This window comes from Bos indicus x Bos taurus, chromosome 23 (genome assembly GCF_003369695.1).
Source record: "Bos indicus x Bos taurus breed Angus x Brahman F1 hybrid chromosome 23, Bos_hybrid_MaternalHap_v2.0, whole genome shotgun sequence".
NCBI classification, from domain to species: Eukaryota; Metazoa; Chordata; class Mammalia; order Artiodactyla; family Bovidae; genus Bos; species Bos indicus x Bos taurus.
The window spans coordinates 27,417,729-27,439,249 of record NC_040098.1 but is presented as its reverse complement, the minus strand read 5'-3'; the positions used below and the strand labels follow the sequence as shown (position 1 = coordinate 27,439,249).

The 21,521-nt window shown below is 36.8% G+C and overlaps 1 long non-coding RNA gene across 1 annotated transcript; it reads right to left on the bottom strand.

Annotated features, from left to right (window-relative positions):
• Positions 1-1,660: 1,660 nt before the first annotated feature.
• LOC113881953 lies at positions 1,661-9,557 on the bottom strand. Its single transcript, XR_003508229.1, has 5 exons — positions 9,536-9,557; positions 8,327-8,347; positions 4,905-4,949; positions 4,718-4,738; positions 1,661-1,679 (listed from the first exon to the last, which is right to left on the bottom strand). It is a non-coding gene; the product is annotated as an uncharacterized LOC113881953 (long non-coding RNA).
• Positions 9,558-21,521: the final 11,964 nt, after the last annotated feature.

Below are 21,521 nucleotides of genomic sequence, written 5' to 3'. Positions count from 1 at the left end.
CTGTAGATTACAGATGTAGTCACTGTGTTTTCTCAACAGCTTCATGCATAACTGTATTTTATACGAATATAATTTTAACTCATGCTTCAATAAAGTCACATGAAAGAAGGGAAATGAAATACTAAAGTCAAGAAAGAATTTTTTTTGCAAGTCAATCTCTATTGAAAACTGCAGTATTAATACATAACAATTCTTATTACAATAAATGTGCTTTTAAGAATTTTAAATCTAAGTTTGTCTGCTTATCAAAATACATACAATTTAAAATAGTATGAATTAGCACATAATGGAATTGGTTCAGGGTGGATGTTCCATTCCTTCGTATTGACTGACACCTTAGTTCAACACAGAGGTGAGGGGTGACTTTAACACTGGAAGACAATGCTGACTTAAGTTTTTTAAATGTACTGAGGTAATGGTCTAAAAAACCAGTACTCAAAAATCATTAAAAAAAAAAAGAACCATTTCCTAGTCAGTAAAGAAAAGTTATGACCAACCTAGATAGCATATTGAAAAGCAGAGACATTACTTTGCCAACAAAGGTCAGTCTAGTCAAGGCTATGGTTTTTCCAGTGGTCATGTATGGATGGGAGAGTTGAACTGTGAAGAAAGCTGAGCGCTGAAGAATTGATGCTTTTGAACTGTGGTGTTGGAGAAGACTCTTGAGAGTCCCTTGGACTGCAAGGAAATCCAACCAGTCCATCCTAAAGGAGATCAGCCCTGGGTGTTCTTTGGAAGGAATGATGCTAAAGCTGAAACTCCAGTACTTTGGCCACCTCATGCGAAGAGTTGACTCATTGGAAAAGACTCTGATGCTGGAAGGGGTTGGGGGCAGGAGGAGAAGGGGACAACAGAGGATGAGATGGCTGGATGGCATCACCGACTTGATGGGCGTGAGTCTGAGTGAACTCCGGGAGTTGGTGATGGACAGGGAGACCTGGTGTGCTGCGATTCATGGGGTCGCAAAGAGTCAGACACGACTGAGCAACTGAACTGAACTGAATAGTGGGCCCAGGGATCTCTCTTGAGTGGGCATCACAACAATACCACCAGGAACACAGGAAAGTTTACTTTCTACCAACCACTGGACTGCACGAGGCCCTACAGGAGACTTCCACAGGGCTCAGGAGGCCAAGATAAGAAACCTGTCATCTCCAAAATACCCATCCTGGGAGCACAGCATGCCCTGATGCTCACTGCAACTTCCCTGAACAGAGATACCAAAGTCTCTTTGGTCCCCCTGGTCCAAGTGACTCGAGGTTGATCCTGGGGATTCAAATAAGATTACCCCAGAGCTTTTAAGAAAGGACTTTTAAAATGAAATGATTGGAGCTATCTTGAAAAAGTTTTCAAATCTGAAATTTTAAATACTACAGAAGTTTGCTAGAAAATTACAAAGAATATTTCCTTGGCAGAAAGGAAATATGAATGGACATAAATTGCAGGGATGGGACAAACCAAAGAGAATAGTAGTCAGGAAGGTGATTACACTTAAAGATTTCAGACTTCATTTACAATAAGAACACCATGAAAAAGAAGTATATAAAGCTCTATGTACATTAGAATTGAGAAAATTGATCATGGTGAGTTGAAGACCAATGTCAAAGAAACTGATGAACTTGAATGGATACAAAGAGTAATACACTAATTGTACTTGCCTTTTTCCTCTTCATATTTATCTGAAAAAAGAAAAATAAAATTATTCAAACATAAAGAAGGCACAATGTTAGGAAGAGAGAAGGACAATAATTTGACTTCCCCATATTGTTAATTCTTTTGTTAAAACTAAACCCACCTTGCTAAGAACTAGATGCAAAGGCTCCCAAAGGTCATGTAACCCATGAGAGAGAAGATTGTTTTACCTCTCCGAGCCATTTGTGTGACAGGAATTAATATAAGTAATGAAATCATGACTGAAGTTAGTGTAGTACTTCCTCTGAGATAAGCCTTACCAATCACTGATATTACATTAAACTTAGCTTTGCAGAATAAAAGACAAGCAAGCTTACATTAATGAGACAGGAACTTAAAATGTGATGGAAACCCTACAGTAAAAGTACCACTCTTGTCAAAAACTCTTTCTATAGCAGTTTGTCATAAGAAACCTGCTACCCACATTAAAGATAAGTGTTCCAAAATTGCATTCAATCAGTAAACCAAAATATAATTGACATATCATTTGAAAAGGAGGATGTTATTGGCACCAAAACAGACATATAGTTCAATGGGACAGAATAGAAAGCCCAGAAATAAATTTGCACACTTATGGTCAATTAATCTTCCACAAAAGTGGCAAGCATATACAATGGGGAAAAGACAGTCTCTTTGGCAAGTGGCCTTAGGAAAGCTGGACAGCCATATAAATCAATGAAGTTAGAATATTTGCTCACACCATACACAAAAATAAACTCAAATGCCTTAAAGACCTAAATATAAGACATAACACCATACAATTCCTAGAAGAGAACATAGGGAAAACATTCTCTGGCATAACTTATAGCGATATTTTAAGGTCAAAGAAATAAAGGTAAAAGAAATAAAAACAAAATTTAACAAATTGGACTTAATCAGCTTTGCTTTTGCTTAGCAAAGGAAACAAAATGAAAATACAACATATAGACTAAGAGAAAATAATTGCAAACAATGTGACTTTCCCAAGAAGGACTTAACTTCTATAATATACAAACAACTCATACAATTTAATAGTAAAAATCCAAAACAACCTAATCAAAAAATAGGGAGGAGACCTAAATAGACATTTTTGCAAAGAAGACATACTGATGGCCAACAAGCACATGAAAAAATAATCAGTGTTGCTAATTATTAGACAAATGCAAATCAAAACTAAAATGAGATATCATCTCAATTCAGTCAGAATGGCCATCAAAAAATCTACAAATAGTAAATGCTGGAGGGGGTGTGGAGAAAGGGGAACTGTCACACTGTTGGTGGGAATATAAACTGGTGTACCACAATGAAGAACGGTATGGAGTTTCCTTAAAAAATAAAAAATCCCACTCCTAGGCCAAAATTGTAACTCATAAAGGTACATGCACTCCAGTGTTCATTAAAGCACTATCTACAATAGCCAAGACAAAGGAGTAAACTAAGTGTTCATTGACAGATGAATAGATAAAGAAGAGGTTGTGTGTGTGTATGTGTGTGTGTGTATATATGTGTATATATATATATATATATATATATATATATATATATATAATGAGATATTACTCAGCCATGAGAAAGAAAGAACACCATTTGCAGCAACATGGATATACTTAGAAATTATTATACTTAGTGAAGCAAGTCCTAACAGAGAAAGACAAATATTGCATAATATCACTTTAGAGTCTAAAACATTATACAAATGAACTTATTTACAAAACAAACAGACTCAGAGATACAGAAAATAAACTATGGTTACCAAAGGGGAGTAGGAGAGAAGAGATAAATTAGGAGTTTGGGATTAGCAGATACAAAAAGGTATTATGTAAAATAAATAAACAATAAGGTTCTACTGTATAGTACAGGGAACTATATGTAGTATCTGGTAATAAATATGGTGGAAAGAATAAGGAATGTATATATAATACATGTATCTAAATGTATGTGTGTGTGTGTTAGTTGTTCAGTCATATCTGACTCTTTGCAACCCCATGGACTGTAGCCTATCAGACTCTTCTGTCCATGGAATTTTCTAGGCATGAATACTAGAGTGGGTAGCCTTTCCCTTCCCCAGGGGATCTTCCTGATCCAGGGATTGAATCTGGATCTCCCACATTGCAGACAGATTCTTTACCATCTGAGCCACCAGGGAAGCATGTATAAATGAATATATAACTGCAAATTAACAACACTTCAATTAAAAAGAAAAGGAAGATGTTAAAAATTTTATGATTTTATTAGTGCTTTATTGAAAATATCCTAGGACGAGAGCTTTAACACTTATTCACATAAAAATTTCTGAATTAAAAGATGTGTAATATACATTCTTTTATTAAGGTTTAAGGTTCTTCTTCACACATTGAAAAGATATTTTAGTGTGAAGAATGAAACTTGTGTGAATAAAAATGCAAAAGTACAGAGAATATTTACTATAGATGGAAAGGGAAAGGGCTAAAAAATTTTTTGGAATGTAGCTGTAGTATAACTGGGAATATATGGATAAGATAATCAAGGACAGGAAAGAATAAGATCCAAGCACACTCCAGACTAATGAATTTATAAAATTTTTGATAATACAATAGATGGAGAAATTTCATTCTTGGCTTTTGGAAGTTTTTCATGTTTTAAAGTTGAGTAGTATAGGAATGGCCTTTTCAACTTGGATAAGTGAAAAGATCCAATATAATGAACTTGTCCCAGGAAAGAAAGAGAGAGTAGAAACCATGGACCTATTAATCTCATAACCTTCATCTCAAAAAATTCATAATGTATTATAGAAAACTCTCTGGAAGAGAACCAAACCCATTATTATAGGAAAGAAAAGGTATAGATCCTAAGAACAACAGTAGAAAAAAGATGAAATAAGAATGGTGGAACCAAAAAGAACAACAATAAGAGGAAATTAATCAGAGAAGTTCATATCCAAGATTTAACATCCAGGAGAAGGAAAGCCAATGGAAAGCATAGATAAGAAAGGGTGTGGACTGTTATAGACACCAATGGGGTAGTCCTTAAAGAGTTAAAGGAACAAAGATTTTGTAGAGAAGCTTACCAAGTTTTTCACAAATATTATCTGAAAAATGAAATGGAAAACTTATGTAAATACCATGGGAACACACATGAAAGAAAATAAAAAATTTGAAACCTCTGAATGCAATGGTCAAGGTATTGGGATACACATAAAAACATACACACACATATGTATACAGACAACACTGAGCACAAAGAAATAAACATACCCACAGTGGCTGAAAAAAGCTGCTCTCTTCTACCCAGAGTATATTCTAAAAAAAAAAAAAAAAAAAAGAGAGAGAGAGTAAAAGGAATAAAATAAGACTTTTCTGAGGCAATAAAATTTTTTTTTGGATAATATTTTTGGTAGTTAACTTTTCCACATGTTCATAGTGCCACTTGACACGATTCAGGCTTTAATTATTCAGTACGCTTGCTATAATAGGTTTATTGACTGCTACTAAATATATTGTGGGAGAAGGCAATGGCACCCCACTCCAGTACTGTTGCCTGGAAAATTCCATGGATGGAGGAGCCTGGTAGGCTGCAGTCCATGGGGTCGCTAAGAGTTGGACACGCCTGAGTGACTTCACTTTCACTTTCCACTTCCATGCATTGGAGAAGGAAATGGCAACCCACTCCAGTGTTATTGCCTGGAGAATCCCATGGACGGAGAAGCCTGGTAGGCTGCAGTCCATGGGGTCACACAGAGTCGGACACAACTGAAGCGACTTAGCAGCAGCAGCAGCAAATATATTGTCAATTGTCATTTTATTGTCGCTCCATTATATAAGGTCACCATATACACTGAATCAGAGTATCCTGAACCACTGCTCCTTGAGAAGCCATAGGCTTTTAATTGCTGGGTAACTATTCACAACAATTTTTGTCAATGGATGCCACAATATAACCTCATATTTTATGAGTTTCTATTACAATTCATGTTGACAAGAAGCTCATCTTAATTAGATCACGTGAAACAAGAAAATGAAGCAATGAACACAAGTAGTGGGGGGCTGAAATCAAATATTTTGGGCACATATTGGACAAAACTTTCACAGTTTTCTGTGAATATTCCACCACTTCAAAAGCATTGCTGTGCTTAGTCGCTCAGTTGTGTCCTGGTCTTTGCAGCCCCATAAACTGTAGCCCTCCAGGCTCCTCTGTCAATGGGGATTCTCTAGGCAAGAATACTAGAGTGGGTTGCCATGCCCTTCTCCAGGGAATCTTTTGAACCTGGGGAGAGAACCCAGGTCTCCAATATTGGAGTTTGATTCTTTACTGTCTGAGACAACAGGGAAGCCCTCCAAGGCATACCTGAAGACAAAGGTATGAGAAAAGAATGAGACCTTAACTAGATTCACAGAGAAATACATGAATGGGACTTGCTATTTTCCTCTTCACAATTATTGATAAAATAACAGGAAAAAGAACTCATCCCAAAAAAGAGCCCAGTGTAAGTAAGAGACAATGGCCAACATTTCAAACACTTCCATACTTTACTCTATGGCCCAACCTGACATTTCTGAGAATTGACTCCATACCATCCAAAGGCCTTTTCACCCATAAGAAGAACATTTTATTGACTTCAGTTTACTTGCTGGTGAAAAAGGAACTGAAAACAAAAATTACACAAAAGGAGGAGGTAGAACAGGACTTCCTCTGGATAAAGAGTATGCATCATTGGTATTGCATTGGTTCTATTATAGTAGTCCTGTTAATATACCTACATGCATGAAAGAAATATAATCCTAAACATCATTCCCTTTGAAAATAAAATTGTAACTGGGAAATGTCATTAAAAAGGAAGGATGATAGATTTTTAAGGAGTCTATTTCTTTGGTATAAAATGAAATAAAATTATACAAAGAATTTTACTACTTTATAATAAATATATTTTGGCAACTTGGAGTCTTTTCTTAGTTCACCCCATGGTTCAAAATGACTAATATTTTGAGAATTGGAAGCACTGATTTCCAAAGGATACTTGGTCAACCAGAGGCAATGTTGTATTCCATTCCCACCAACTCTTGGTGCAAAATGGAAAAAAAAAAAAATATATGGGCAATGACACAAGGAGAGAAAGAGGAACAGAGCTCCTTTTGGATTGAACAATAATAATCATTCCTCATTCACTGACCTCCTTTTTTTTTCTGAATACACTGCAGTCCTGCCCCTATGCATGAATCAGGTACTTAAGATGTCATGAGGAAACCTTCAGTGAAAGCATCCATCTATCTAAATCTGTAGCAGTAGTCCTATGAAGCCTGTTCCCTATATTTAAGAGATAAATTTCTTAATTCCATTCAATCTTAACAAAAATATAATTGTGAATTATCAGCAAAAGAAGGATGTTGAACTTTTAACGGCTTTAGTAGTGAGTATAAACCATTTCTTAGGAGTTTTCTAAAACTGTAGTCTCTCGTGGCTTTGCATGAAATTTCAAAATAGACTAATATGTTTTAGATGAACTCCCCTTAATATGTAAGCTCCTTCTACAAGCACATAAGGTACTTGCAGATTTTCCTAATTGTGTGCAAATAATCTGATGAAAAGACATTACAGTTACTGAGGTATGGAATAATTAAAACTCAGGAAACAGTATCCAAAATATATGTGTACCTAGAGAATATGCTAGTAGATGATCAGAGCAGTGGAAGGTGAGCCTAAAGCCCCAAATTATTCACTGAATTGCATTTGAATTTATAGAGTCTTTGAAAGGAAAATGGATGGAAATGTGTCACTCAGCAAGTTTGTAGAATAGATCATCTCATATGGTTCACAGAAGTATCAATTGCATGGCAATGGCTCCTGAACCAGAAACACACGAGAGATTTAGTAAGTTAACAGCCATTTCCCAGAATATATATACATGTGTGTGTTAGTTCTCAGTTGTGTCCCACTCTTTGGACTGTAGCCCGCCAAGCTCCTCTGTCCATGGAATTCTCCAGGCAAGAATACTGGAGTGGGTAGCCTTTCCCTTCTCCAGGGACTTTCCCAAACCAGGGTTCAAACCCAGGTCTCCTGCATCTCAGGCTGTTTCTTTACTGTCTGAGCCATCAGGGAAGCCTATATATACATAATAAAACCAAGTCCCCATCAGTCTCATTCTCTTCACCTCAAAAATCCGTATGAAACTCTGGCAAGATTTTGCATAATAGAAGCAGACTATGTTTATAGAGAAATGATATATGAAATGAACAAAAAATTAGATTGGGCAAGATTTAATTGTAGGGGAAGTAAAGAGGAGAGAATTTCATATGGGTGATTTTATAAACAAATAATTGGCAGAGAAATGCTGACATCCAAGATAAGGGGGTGCCAACATTGGCATATAGATAACAAGAGAGGAAGTGTGAAAGGCTTAAAGAAAGTGATCCTTTAGAGGTTTGCGTGTGTGTGAGTACTAAGTCACTTCAGTTGTGTCTGACTCTTTGTGACTCTATGGACAGTAGCCCACCAGGCCCTCTGTCCATGGGATTCTGCAGGCGAGAAAACTGGAATGGGTTGCCATGCCCTCCTCCAGGGGATCTTCCAGACTCAGGGATCGAACCGGGATCCAGGGATCTCCTGCATTTCAGGTAGATTCTTTACCGCTGAGCCCCCTTTAGAGGTTTATTGGAGTATAAAGATTATCAGGGAAATTTACCACATTTTTTCTGAAGATCATCTGAAAAATACAATGGGAAGATCCATATCAATTCATGGGACAGAAACAGGGGAAATGTAAAGTTAGTTAAAATTTTCACATGCATCCTTAAAGGAACCAGGATGTAGGTAAACACACACACACCTGTGTGTACCAACAGAGTTTGGCAGCTGAGAATATTTGTTAGAATTAATAGAAGAAAAGGAGTAAACTCACCGTCTTATGCAAAATTTTCGACTATTAGTTGTGTCTGTGATCTATTAAAAACATTCTTGATCTTTTGGACATTTCTTGGGGTACCAGTATTCGGCTGGTTGCTTTTAATAAGTTCTTTGGCTGCTACATAAAAGACATAATTCCCTCAATGTTATAGCTATGTTGTACAAAGCATCCACAGTGAAGTAGAGAATACCAAATGCATGCTTCCATAGAAAATTCAGGGGTTGATTCTCAGACACCTATAGCCACATTTTCCTCAAACGGTAATTCTATGACCTGTTTTTGGTAAGTTTCTGTTTTAACTCATGCCAAAGAACCCCCACATCTTACTTTGATCACCTTTTCAGAGTGAAATGGAAACGCAGACTCATTATAGACAACAATTAGTTAAAAAGATATAACAAAACAAAGATAAAACAACACCCTTTGTACAAAACACTAGCTGTAGCAGCCATTGCATGAAGGCTGAAGCCATTGCATAAATTAAAGAGATATATCCTTAAGTTGTTTCCTTTTAAATAAAAAAATAACTAAAATGTCATTTAAAAAGAGGATATTAATCTTTAAATGGATATATTGGTGTTTTATGAAACAAACTTTAAGAAACTTAAAGAAAGAAACCTAAAGCAAACAATAAGTTCTGATGCTTTCTGCATAAAAATTCAGAACTAAGAGATGTAGAGACATTGAAATTTCCATAAGATAGAGAACTCCTCTACACGCTGTTAAAAGAATTTGCAGTTTCTCAAATTTAGAATTGTGTCAATGAAAAGAAAGAAAAAGTAAAATTACTATTGTTGGAAAAAAAAAAGCAAAACAAGAGAACATAGGGGAGAAGTCACAAGCAATTCAGGTTAGAAGAGTAGATATGCGAGAGAAAAGTGAGGCAATCAATGGCATATCAGAGGGGTGGCGGGAAATTTTAAAAATATCAGTAATGTACTCATTTTCAAGTGTTTTGGGCATACAAGGATATTACGGATGTATTACCAAATTTGTGCTGAAGTTCTTCTGTAAAATAAAATGGAAAAAGTGTAAATCTCATGTGAAAAACACAGGAAGAAAATTCAAATTTATTAAAAATCATATATTTGAAATTAAAACATTCAGCATACAGACACACACACATAAGCACAAGAACTGACACTAGGCACACACGTGCGTGCACACACACACACACAAATACACAGATGAATACAAACAAATTTGGCTTAAAGTGCACTATTGAGGAGATTAGTATTTAATGAAATGCGAAGGAGGAAATGAATAAGTTTTCTGAATTGAAGACACATTTTAAATGTAGACATTCTGGTAATCACCTAATACAATATTCCCAGATTCCTTTTGTCCTTATTTAGAATTTTATTGCTGTTTTTCATATTTAGAGTCCTCTGAGTACTGCTGATGGTATATGGTCAGTTCTTCTACTGGGGAAGCTATCTATGTGTGCTCAGTCACTCAGTCATGTCTGACTCTTTGTGACCCCAAGAACAGTAGCCCACCAGGCTCCTCTGTCCATGGGACTTTTCAGGCAAGAATACTGGAACAGGTTGCCATTTCCTATTCCAGGAGGTCCATCTCATTCAGGGATTGAACCCATGTCTCTTGAATCGGCTGCATTGGCAGGCAGATTCTTTACCATTTTGCCACCTGGGAAGCCTGGGGAAGCAATACCGTATATAGTCCACAAACATTGAAGTTGAGAATGCTGTGTTCCTGCAGAATGTGTAGGGCTAGGTTCTCTGGTGCCTATATTCACCACCCTTTCTCAACTGAATCATATATAGTTGTATTTTATGTAAATGTGATTTAAATTTATGCCTCAATTAAGTCACGTGAAAGAAAGCAAAATCAAGTATTAATGTCAGTGCATGCATGCTCAGTTGTGTCTGACTCTTTGTGACCTTGTGGACTACAACCCACCAGGCTCCTCTGTCCATGGGATTTTCCCAACAAGAATAGTGGAGTGGGCAGCCACTTCCTCTCCAGGGGATCTTCCTGACCCAGGAATCGAACCTGTGTCTCTTGCATTGCAGGCAAATTCTTTACCCCTTGAGCCATCAGGAAAACCCATTAATGTCAAGGAAGGGATTTTAAGTAAATGACAAAATGTTATCTTGGAAAAAACTTCCAAATCAGAAATTCTAAAACTACAAGACTGTGCTAGAAATTACAACAAACTTTTCTGTGGTAGAGAGGAAATATGTATGTGCATAAATTGCAGGGACAGGACAAGCCAAAAAAAAAAAAATAGTAACGAGGAAACTGCATAACACCTGAAAACTGCAGAATTCATTTACAATAAGAACACCATTAAAAAAGGATGTAACATTTGATGACATTAGAGTTGAGAAGACTGATCATGGACAGTTGAAGACCAACGTCAAAGAAAGAGATGAAACTTGAGTGGGTACAAAGAGCAATACACTAATGGGACTTGCCTTTTTCTTCTTCATACTTATCTGAAAAAAATTTAAAAAAAATTATTCAAACATAGTGAAGGCACAATGTCAGGAAGAGAGGAAGACAATAACTTGAATTCCCCATATTGCTTATTCTTTTGGAAAGGTTGAGATTTTTTGAATATGGTTGTGGTTATCTGGGAACACATGGATAATGCGAAAGAGTGAGACTCAAGCACACTTTGGACCCTGGACATAGAATGTATACAGTCTTTGACTGAACAATAGACCGAGAAATTTCATTTCTCATGTTAGGGATTTTCTCATGTCTTAAAGTCTTTTTTTGTGTGTGTGTGCTCAGTTTTGTCTGACTCTTTGTGACCTTGGGGTCTATAGTCTGCCAGGCTCCTCTGTCCATGGAATTTTCCAGGCAAGAATACAAGAGTGGGTTGCCATTTCCTACTCCAGGGGATCTTCTTGACCCAGGGATTGAACCCACGTCTTTTGTGTCTCCTGGATTGGTAGGAAGATTCATCTTAGGCAGTGACAATAGCGTAGTAATTGCCTTTAAATTTGGATGAATGAAAAGATCCTACATAATGGACCAGTTCCAGTAAAGAGAGTGAAAACTATGGGCCTGTTAGTCTTATTACTTTGTCTCAAAATATTCATAATGCATTACATTTGGAAGGCAGACAAGCCCATTATTATAGGAAAGAAAGGTATGAATCCATGAGAACAAAGAAGGATGAAATGAGAAATGATGGAACAAAAAGGAACAACAATGGGAGGAAATAAATAAGAGAAATTAATATTCAAGATTGAACATCCAGGAGAAAGAGCATGGAGAAATGGAACATAGAGAAAACAAGGTGGGAACTGTTATAGACACCAAAGAGCAGTCCTTAAAGAGTTAAAGGAACAAAGACTTCTTACCAGATTTTCCACAAATATCATCTGAAAATGAAATGGAAAAACTCATGTAAATACCATGGAAACACACATAAAAAAATCAAATTTTTGAAAAATCTGAATGTAATGTTTAAGGTATTGGGATGCAGGTAAAAACATATACACAAATACATACACACAGACAATATTGGGCACAAAAAATAAACACACCCACAGTGGCTGGAAGATGCTCATTTCTATCCAGAGTATGTGCTACAAAAAAGAAAGAAAGAAAGAAAAAGGAATAAAATAAGAGAATTTTCTGAGTGGATAAATTTTTTTAGAACAGTTTTTCTGGTAGTTGACTTTTCCGCATGTTTATAGTGCCATTTGACTTGGTTTAGGCTTTAATTACTCAGCATGCTGGCTCTAATTGGTGTATTAGTGAAGTCGCTCAGTTGTGTCCAACTCTTTGCGACCCCATGGACTGTAGCCTATCAGGCTCCTCCATCCATGGGATTTTCCAGGCAACAGTGCTGGAGTGGATTGCCATTTCCTTCTCCAGGGGATCTTTCCGACCCAGGAATCGAACCCAGGTCTCCCACATTGCAGGCAGACGCTTTACCGTCTGAGCCACCAGGTATTGGGTGCTGCCAAATATATATTGTCAGTTTTCATTTTGTTGCAGTTCCATTATATATAGTCATGACAGACACTAAATCAGAGTATTTTGAACCACTGCTCCTTGAAAAACAACATGATTTTAATTCCTGGGTGACTATTTGCAACATTTTTGTCAATTGATGTCACAGCATAACCTTATATTTTGTGAATTTTTATTACAATTCATGTTGATAAGAAGCTCATCTTAATTAGATCACATGAAATGAAAAATGAAGCAATGAACACAAGTAGTGGGAGGCCGAATTCAAATATCCTGGGCACATGTTAGACAAAAACTTCACATGAGTCTCGAACATTCCACCACTTCAAAAGCATATGATAAATAAAATTTACATGGCAGAAAGCATCTGTTTGTGCCAGTTGAACAGACAGGACAAATCCAAGAAGTTATGATGGAGGAAAATGAGTGAGAAATAAAGATTAAGAATTTCAGTTGGAAAGATTGGATAATGAGACAGAACTATGTAAAAACATGCAAATATTGGATTTGAGGAAGATGATATGAGAAGAGAAAGGTATGAGATTGTATGGTATAAGAATGTATAAGATAAGGATGGTGTAAGAAGATAAAGGTATGAGAAAAGTATAATTAGGTTCACAGGGAAATACATGAATGGGACTTGCTGTTTTCTTCTTCATATTTCATGAAAAATATAAGAAAAAAATTGAAAATTCATTCCATTTGAGGGAGGGCCTGATGTGAATAAAGAACAAGGGCCAAAATTTCAAACACTCTCATCTTCTGGGAAACACAATGGACTGTAGCCCACTAGGCTCCTCTGTCCATGGGATTCTCCAGACCAGAATATTGGAGTGGGTTGCCATGTCCTCTTCCAGGGAATCTTCCAGGTATATTACCACTTTAATTGCTCGTGTGTGTGTGTGGGGGAGGGGGGCGCACACGCACACACACACGTGAGCAGAATTTGGGAATAATTTGGGAAAAAAACAAATACTTTTAAGTGTTTACAGTAAGACTTTATATAATAAGGGAAATTCATGTATTAGAACACTCCTAGGAGATTGCTCAGAGAAGGTGATGGCACCCCACTCCAGTATTCTTGCCTGGAAAATCCCATGGACGGAGGAGCCTGGTAGGCTGCAGTCCATGGGGTTGAGAAGAGTTGGACACGACTGAGCGACTTCCTTTTCACTTTCATGCATTGGAGAAGGAAATGGCAACCCACTCCAGTGTTCTTGTCTGGAGAATCCCAGGGATGGGGGAGCCTGGTGAGCTGCTGTCCTTGGGGTCGCACAGAGTAGGACACGACTGAAGAGACTTAGCAGCAGGAGCAGCAGCAGGAGATTGCTAATAACACATTTCTAAAACCATTAAAATTTAACTTTCTTTTTCGCTAATAATATTTTTCAACCATATTTATTTACAGATGGAAAAGATTAAGGAATATACTGCAAGGAAATACTGTAACCTCTTATGCCATTCACATAAAAAATTTCAAAATTGAGAAATATGTTACACGTGAATTTCCCTCATTATAGAAAGTCGTACTATGGAGGTATCAATTAATGACTTCTACACTTGAAACACTAGAGAGATATGGTAACTTAATGGATGTTTTCTAGGAAAATAAATGTGTGTATATATAAGTTATGTATGATCCATGTTAATATCATGGTACATAAACAGGGGTGAAATTTAAGTTTAATGAAATATTTGCACACGATGTACCAAGATGGTAACCAACACACACACATGTTCATGGATGTGTAGCCAGTGGTATTAGTCAAAAGTTAATGGAGCAAATGAAATAAATTTGCTAAATTGAGCAAAAATTTCAGCAACATGAATAGTGTCAGTAATCGTGGTGTTGGAGAAGATTCCTGAGAGTCCCCTGGACTGTAAGGAGATCCAACCAGTCCATCCTAAAGGAGATCAGTCCTGAGTGTTCATTGGAAGGACTGATGCTGAAGCTGAAAATCCAATACTTTGGCCACCTGATGTAAAGAGTTGACGCATTTGAAAAGACCCTGATGCTGGGAAAGATTGAAGGAGGGAGGAGAAGGGGACGACAGAGGATGAGATGGTTGGATGGCATCACCGACTCAATGGATATGAGTTTGAGTAAACTCTGGGAGTCGGTGATGGACAGGGAGGCCTGGGGTGCTGCAGTCCATGGGGTCGCAAAGAGTCAGACACGACTGAGCAACTGAACTGAACTGAATCTTTTCAAAATATCTATTTTGATATTTAGTGGGATACTATTATTATATTGGTTGTCTTTAATAAGTTTGTTGAATACTGCTTGTAAGAAATTGTCAATTACCATCACTATGTTGTCTAAAATATCTATAAGCTGTGAATTAGAAAATATAGAACCATTGCTTTTGGAGAAAATACAGGCATTCTTCTTAGGTGCCTGCATTTGTATTTTCAACCAGCAATGTTGTTAACCTCTATTTTTGGTGAGTTTCTATTTTGACTTATGCCAAAATGAAGCTCATTTTATCTCAATTAACTTTTTGGAATAAAATAGAAATACACATCCATACATGAAAGAGTTAATTAGAAAGAGATGAAGAAGCAAAGAGAAAATATCAGTCTTTTGTGCAGAAGAGCAGCTAGAGCAGACGTTACATGAAGCCTGTCATATGCATTAAAGAGATACTTTTGTAAATTCTGACCCTTCTGAAAAAATTACTCAAAAATGTAGTTTAGGAAAAAATATTAAACTTTTAATTAATATATTGGTGTTTTTATGAAAAAGTCTTTAGGAAACATTGCAAGACAAATAGGTTCTAGTGTAATTTACATTAAAAAATTCAGAAATGAAATATATATTATTATTAGACTTTTGGTAAGAAATAGAACCCTTTACACATATTTAAAAGGAACTGCAGTTCCCCAAATTGATAAATATGTCAATAAAGATAAGGAAGGGGAAGTAAAATTATTATTCTCAGAAATTTAAAAAAATTGGGATATACTTTCATGCCTATGAACACGAGTTATAAATTCAAGGTTGTTAGAAAAATAACCCTGAACTTTATCCTTGATCATTGAATAATATCAGAATATAAGTGAGCCTTGAAATCACAAAGAAGAGAGAAAATAGGAGATAAGTCATAACTAAAAATTCAGGTTAGAAGAGTAGACAAGCAGGAGAAGAGTAAGGTAAGGAATGGCAAATGGGTAAAATTATGAGAAATGTTAAAAACATCAGGAATACAGTCATTTTCTAGTGTTTTAGAAATAAAAGATGTCAGAGATATGTTACCAAGCTTGTGCTGAAGTTCTTCTGTAAAATAAAATGGAAAAATCAGTCATGTAAAGTACAAAGGGGAAAATTCAAATTTATTGAAAAGCATGTATTTAAAATTAAATTAAAATATTTGGTATACAGATACACTGACACACATATATAAATGTAAGAACTTACTCCAGGCACACACATGTGCACACAAACAAATACATAGATAAATGCAAACAAATTCGGCTTAAAGTGCACTTTTGAGAAAACAAGAATACTTAATGAAACACAAGGAGGGAAATGTATAAATTTTCTGAATTGAGGACGCATTTTAAAAATAGGTTCTGGTAATTACCTGGCACAATTTTCCAAGATACTTTTTGTCCTATTTAGAGTTTTATTATTCAGTTTTTAATCTTTAATTAGTCCTATGGCTACTGCTAATGATATATGGTCAGTTCTCCTGTTCAGAAAGCTATATTCTATATACTCCACAAAGTTTGAAGTACAGAATGCTGCACTCCTGTAGAATGTGCAAGGTTAGGTGTTGGTTGCCTGTGTTTACCACCTTTTCTCAACTGATTCATACATAAATGTATTTTGTGTGAGTATGATTTTAACTCAGACCCCAAAGAAACTTACCTTAAACAGAGTCAGATGAGAAAGGGGTAAAGGAAGTATTAACTGGAAAGAAAGGGGATTCTAGATGAAATGACCTGAAACTACCTTGGAAAAAACTTTCAGGTCAGAAAGTTTTAAAATGGCAAAAACTTACAGATAAATTATTACAAATACTCCCTTGGCAGAATGGAAAGATGTGCACAAATTGCAAGGTCGGAATAAATGAAAGAAAACATTACTGAAGAAATTGAATATCATAGGAAGATGGCAAATTTCAGTTGTAATAGTAACGATGTGGGAGAAAATGACATAAAGTTCTATGCACGCTGGAGTTAACAAAGATAATCACTGAGAGATGAAAATCAATGTCAAAGAAACAGATGAAACTTGAGTAGTTAAAAAGAGTAATACACAAATGGGACTTGCCTTTTTCCTGTTCATACTTCTCTGAAGAGTAAAAAAGAAAACAAAACATTCAAGCATTATGAAAATACAATTTTAGGAAGAGGAAAAATAATTTGAAACCCTTAAATTGCTTACTCTTTGATTAAAATGGACACAATTTAACAAGACAAGGATGCCCACCCTCTCCACTTCTTTTCAGCATACTTTTGGAAGTCATAGCCATGGCAATCAGAGAAGAAGTAAAAAGAATCCAAATTAGGAGAGAAGAAGTAAAACTGTCACTCCTTGCAGATGACCTGATACTATACATAGAAAATCCTAGGGATGCTACCAGAAAACTACTAGAGCTCATCAATGAATTTAGTAAAGTTGTAGGATACAAAATTAAAAGACAGAAATGTCTTGCATTTTTATACTCTAACAAAAAAAAAATAATTTCAGAAAACAATCACATTTACCATTGCATCAAAAAGAATAAAATACCTAGGAATAAACCTACATAGGAGGCAAAAGACCTGTATGCAGAAAATTATGATTCTAATGAAAGACATCCAAGATGACAAACAGATGGAAAGATATGGCATGTTCTTTGATTGGAAGATTGGTATAGTAAGTACTAGCTCAAAAACAGACATATCAAAGGAATAGAATTGAAGGCCCAAAAATAAACCCATGCACCTATGGTCAATCTATAACAAAGATGACAAGAATATACAACAGAGAAAAGATAGTCTCTTCAATAAGCTCGGAAAACTGGACAGCTACATATAAAAGGATGAAATTATAACATTCTCTGACATCATATACAAAAATAAACTCAAAATGAATTAAAGACCTAAATGCAATACCTGATACTATAAAACTCTTAGAGAAAATCATAGGCAGAACACTCTTTGACATAAATCATGGCAGTAACTTTTTGTGTCCACATTATACAGTATTAAGAATAAAAAAAAATAAATGTTACCAAAATAAACTTAAAAGCTTTTGCACAGCAAAGGGAACCATAAACAAAACAAAAATACAACCCATAGAATGGGAGAAAATATTTGCAAAAGATGGGGACAAGAAGGAATTAGTCTCCAAAATATTAGTACACACAGCTCAATATCAACAAAAAACAACCTAATTAAAAAATAAGCAGAAGATCTAAATAGATATTTCTCCAAAGAAAGCATAAAGATGGCCAAAAAGTACATGAAAAGATGATCACCATAATTAATTATTAAAGAAATTCAGATCAAAACTATTATGAGGTATCACCTCACACAGGTCAGAATAGCCATTGTCAAAAAAATCTACAAACAATAAATGTTGGAGAGGGTATGGAGAAAAGGAAACCTTCCTACCCTGTTGGTAGGAATGTAAGTTAGTACAACCACTATAGAGAATGGTATGGATAGCCCTTAAAAAAAAATAGAGCTTCTATATGGTCAGGCAATTCCACTCCTGGGCACATATCTAGAGAAAACCGTAATTCATAAAGATATATGTACCCCAGTGTAGGGCTTTCATGGTGGCTCAGCTGGTAAAGAATCTCCCTGCAATGTGGGAGGTTTGGGTTCAATCTGTGGGATGGGAAGATGCCTTGGAGAAAATAGGCTTTGCAGGTGGCACTAGTGGTAAAGAACCCTCTTGCCAGTGCAGGAGACATAAGAGATGCAAGTTTGATCCCTGGGTAGGGAAGATCCTCTGGAGAATGGCATGGCAACCCACTCTAGTATTCTTGCCTGAAGAATCCCCATGGACAGAGAAGCCTGGTGTGTTACAGTCTGCAGGGTCCAAAAGAGTCAGACATGGCTGAAGCAACTTAGCACACATGTATTTACAATAGCCAGGGCATGGAAACAACCTGAAAGTCCATTGATTGAGGAATGGATAAAGAATATGTGGTATATTTATACAATGGAATATTACTCACCCATAAAAAGAATGAAATAATGCCATTTACAGCAGCATGGATATACCTAGAGATTGTCATACTGAGTGAAGTAAGACAGACAGTAAGACAAATATCAAATTATATTGCTTTTTGTTGTTGTTTACTTGCTAAGTTGTGTCTGACTCTTTTGCAACCCCATGGACTGCAGACTTCCAGGATCCTCTGTCCATGGGATTTTCAAGGCAAGAATACTGGAGTGGGTTGCCATTTCTTTCTCTGGGGATCTTCCTGACCCAGGGATCAAACCCATGTTTCCTGCATCTCTTCCTTTGGCAGATGGATTCTTTACCACTGAGCAATCTGCTAAGCTCTATGTTCCTTATATGTGGAATCTAAAAAAATGATACAAATGAACCTATTTACAAAACAGAAATAGCGCCACAGATGTAGAAAACAAACTTATGGTTATCAAGGGGGAAAAGAAGGGATAAATTGTGAGACTGAGATTAAAAAATCACTGCAGATGGTGACCGCAGCCATGAAATTAAAAGACGCTTACTTCTTGGAAGGAAAGTTATGACCAACCTAGATAGCATATTCAAAAGCAGAGACATTACTTTGCCAACAAAGATTCGTCTAGTCAAGGCTATGGTTTTTCCTGTGGTCATGTATGGATGTGAGAGTTGGGCTGTGAAGAAGGCTGAGCGCCGAAGAATTGATGCTTTTGAACTGTGGTGTTGGAGAAGACTTCTGAAAGTCCCTTGGACTGCAAGGAGATCCAACCAGTCCATTCTGAAGGAGATCATCCCTGGGATTTCTTTGGAAGGAATGATGCTGAAGCTGAAACTCCAGTACTTTGGCCACCTCATGCGAAGAGTTGACTCATTGGAAAAGACTCTGATGCTGGGAGGGATTGGGCGCAAGAGGAGAAGGGGACGACAGAAGATGAGATAGCTGGATGGCATCACTGACCCGATGGACGTGAGTTTGAGTGAACTCCAGGAGTTGGTGATGGACAGGGAGGCCTGGCGTGCTGCGATTCACGAGGTCACAAAGAGTCGGACACGACTGAGCAACTGATCTGATCTGATCTGAGATTGACATATGTGAAAGTGCAACTGTTAGTCACTCAGTTGTGTCCAACTCTTTGTGAGTCTATGGACTTTAGCTCACCAGGCTCCTCTGTCCAAGGAATTCTTCAGGGAAGAATACTGGAGTGGGTAGCCAAATTGGAACCAAAGGCCATGTAACACATGAAAATCAATGTTGTTTACTTCTTCCCAGACATTTTTGCAAAAGAAATTAATGTACGGAATGAAATACCATGATATATGGTAGAGTCATTCTTCCTGGGGATAAACCCTACCAATCACAGTCCTCAAGGTTTTCAGAATAAGGGATAAGTACATTGATGTTCATAAGATAGGAACTTAAAATATAATGAAAAACCATACAGTAAAAGTAAGCGTCTTTCAGAAACTTTATAGTAGCGAATAGTGAAGTCGCTCAGTAGTATCCGACTCTTTGCGACCCCATGGACTGTAGCCTACCAGGCTTCTCTGTCCATGGGATTTTCCAGGCAAAAATACTGGAGTGGGTTGCCGTTTCCTTCTCCAGAAGATCTTCCCAACCCAGGGATCGAACCCGGGTCTCCTGCATTGTAGGCAGACTCTACTATCTGAGCCACCAGGGAAGTCCTATATAGCAATAATCATATGAAGCCTGCTACACACGTTAATTTGTGTTCTTAAATTCTATCCAATCTGTAAATGAAAATATAATTGAAAATACCATTTGAAATGGAGGATGTTAATCTTTTAATGATTTTATTAGTCCTTTATTAAAAAATTAAGGGAGAAGGCAATGGCACCCCACTCCAGTACTCTTGCCTGGAAAATCCCATGGATGGAGGAGCCTGGTGGGCTGCAGTCCATGGGGTCGCTAAGACTCGGACGTGACTGAGCGACTTCCCTTTCACTTTTCACTTTCATGCGTTGGAGAAGGAAATGGCAACCCACTCCAGTGTTCTTGCCTGGAGAATTCCAGGGATGGGGGAGCCTGGTGGGCTGTCGTCTATGGGGTCGCACAGAGTTGGACACGACTGAAGCGACTTAGCAGCAGCAGTAGCAAAAAATTAAGAAAAGAACAATAACTTAAATTATTCACATGAAAGTTTCTGAACTGAGAGCTGTATTATACATGTTCTTCCCTTAAGATTCTTCTTCACACATTGAAAAATTATTGCAGTGTAAAGAATTAATAATTGTGTGAAAAAATGCAAAAGGACACAGAACGTTTACTACAGATGTAAAGGAAAAAAATCCAGGAAAATTTTTGAGTGTGATTGTAGGGAATCATACATGGTAATATGAATGGTAACACATGCTTACTATGATCAAGGACAGTGAAATACAAGACTTAAGCTACTCTGGGTCTAGTATGAATGACATCAGAATTTACAGAGGATTTGGAGGACTATAGTGGGAATAATTTAATTCTTCTTGTTTGGGATCTTGTCTTCTATTAAAATTTGGGGAAATATCACTAGCATAGCAAGAGCCCCTTCAACCTGGATACATGAAAAGGTTCTTTGTTAATGGACCTATCTCATAAAAGAGAGAGTAGAAACCATGGGAATGCTATCTCATCACTTTCAAGATACAAAATTCAAAGAAAGTATGAAAGTCTTTGGAAGACAGAAAAAAGAAATATTAAAGGGGAAAAGAGGTAAGGAACAGCAACAAAAAAGCTGCTATGAGAAAAATGGGAACATAAGGAAACAACAGTGGAAAAAAGTTAATAAGAGAGAAGTTCATATCTGAAAACTGAAAGGAAAGAAACTATCAGAAGCGCTAGTAGTATGAAGCATGCTGCACACCTGA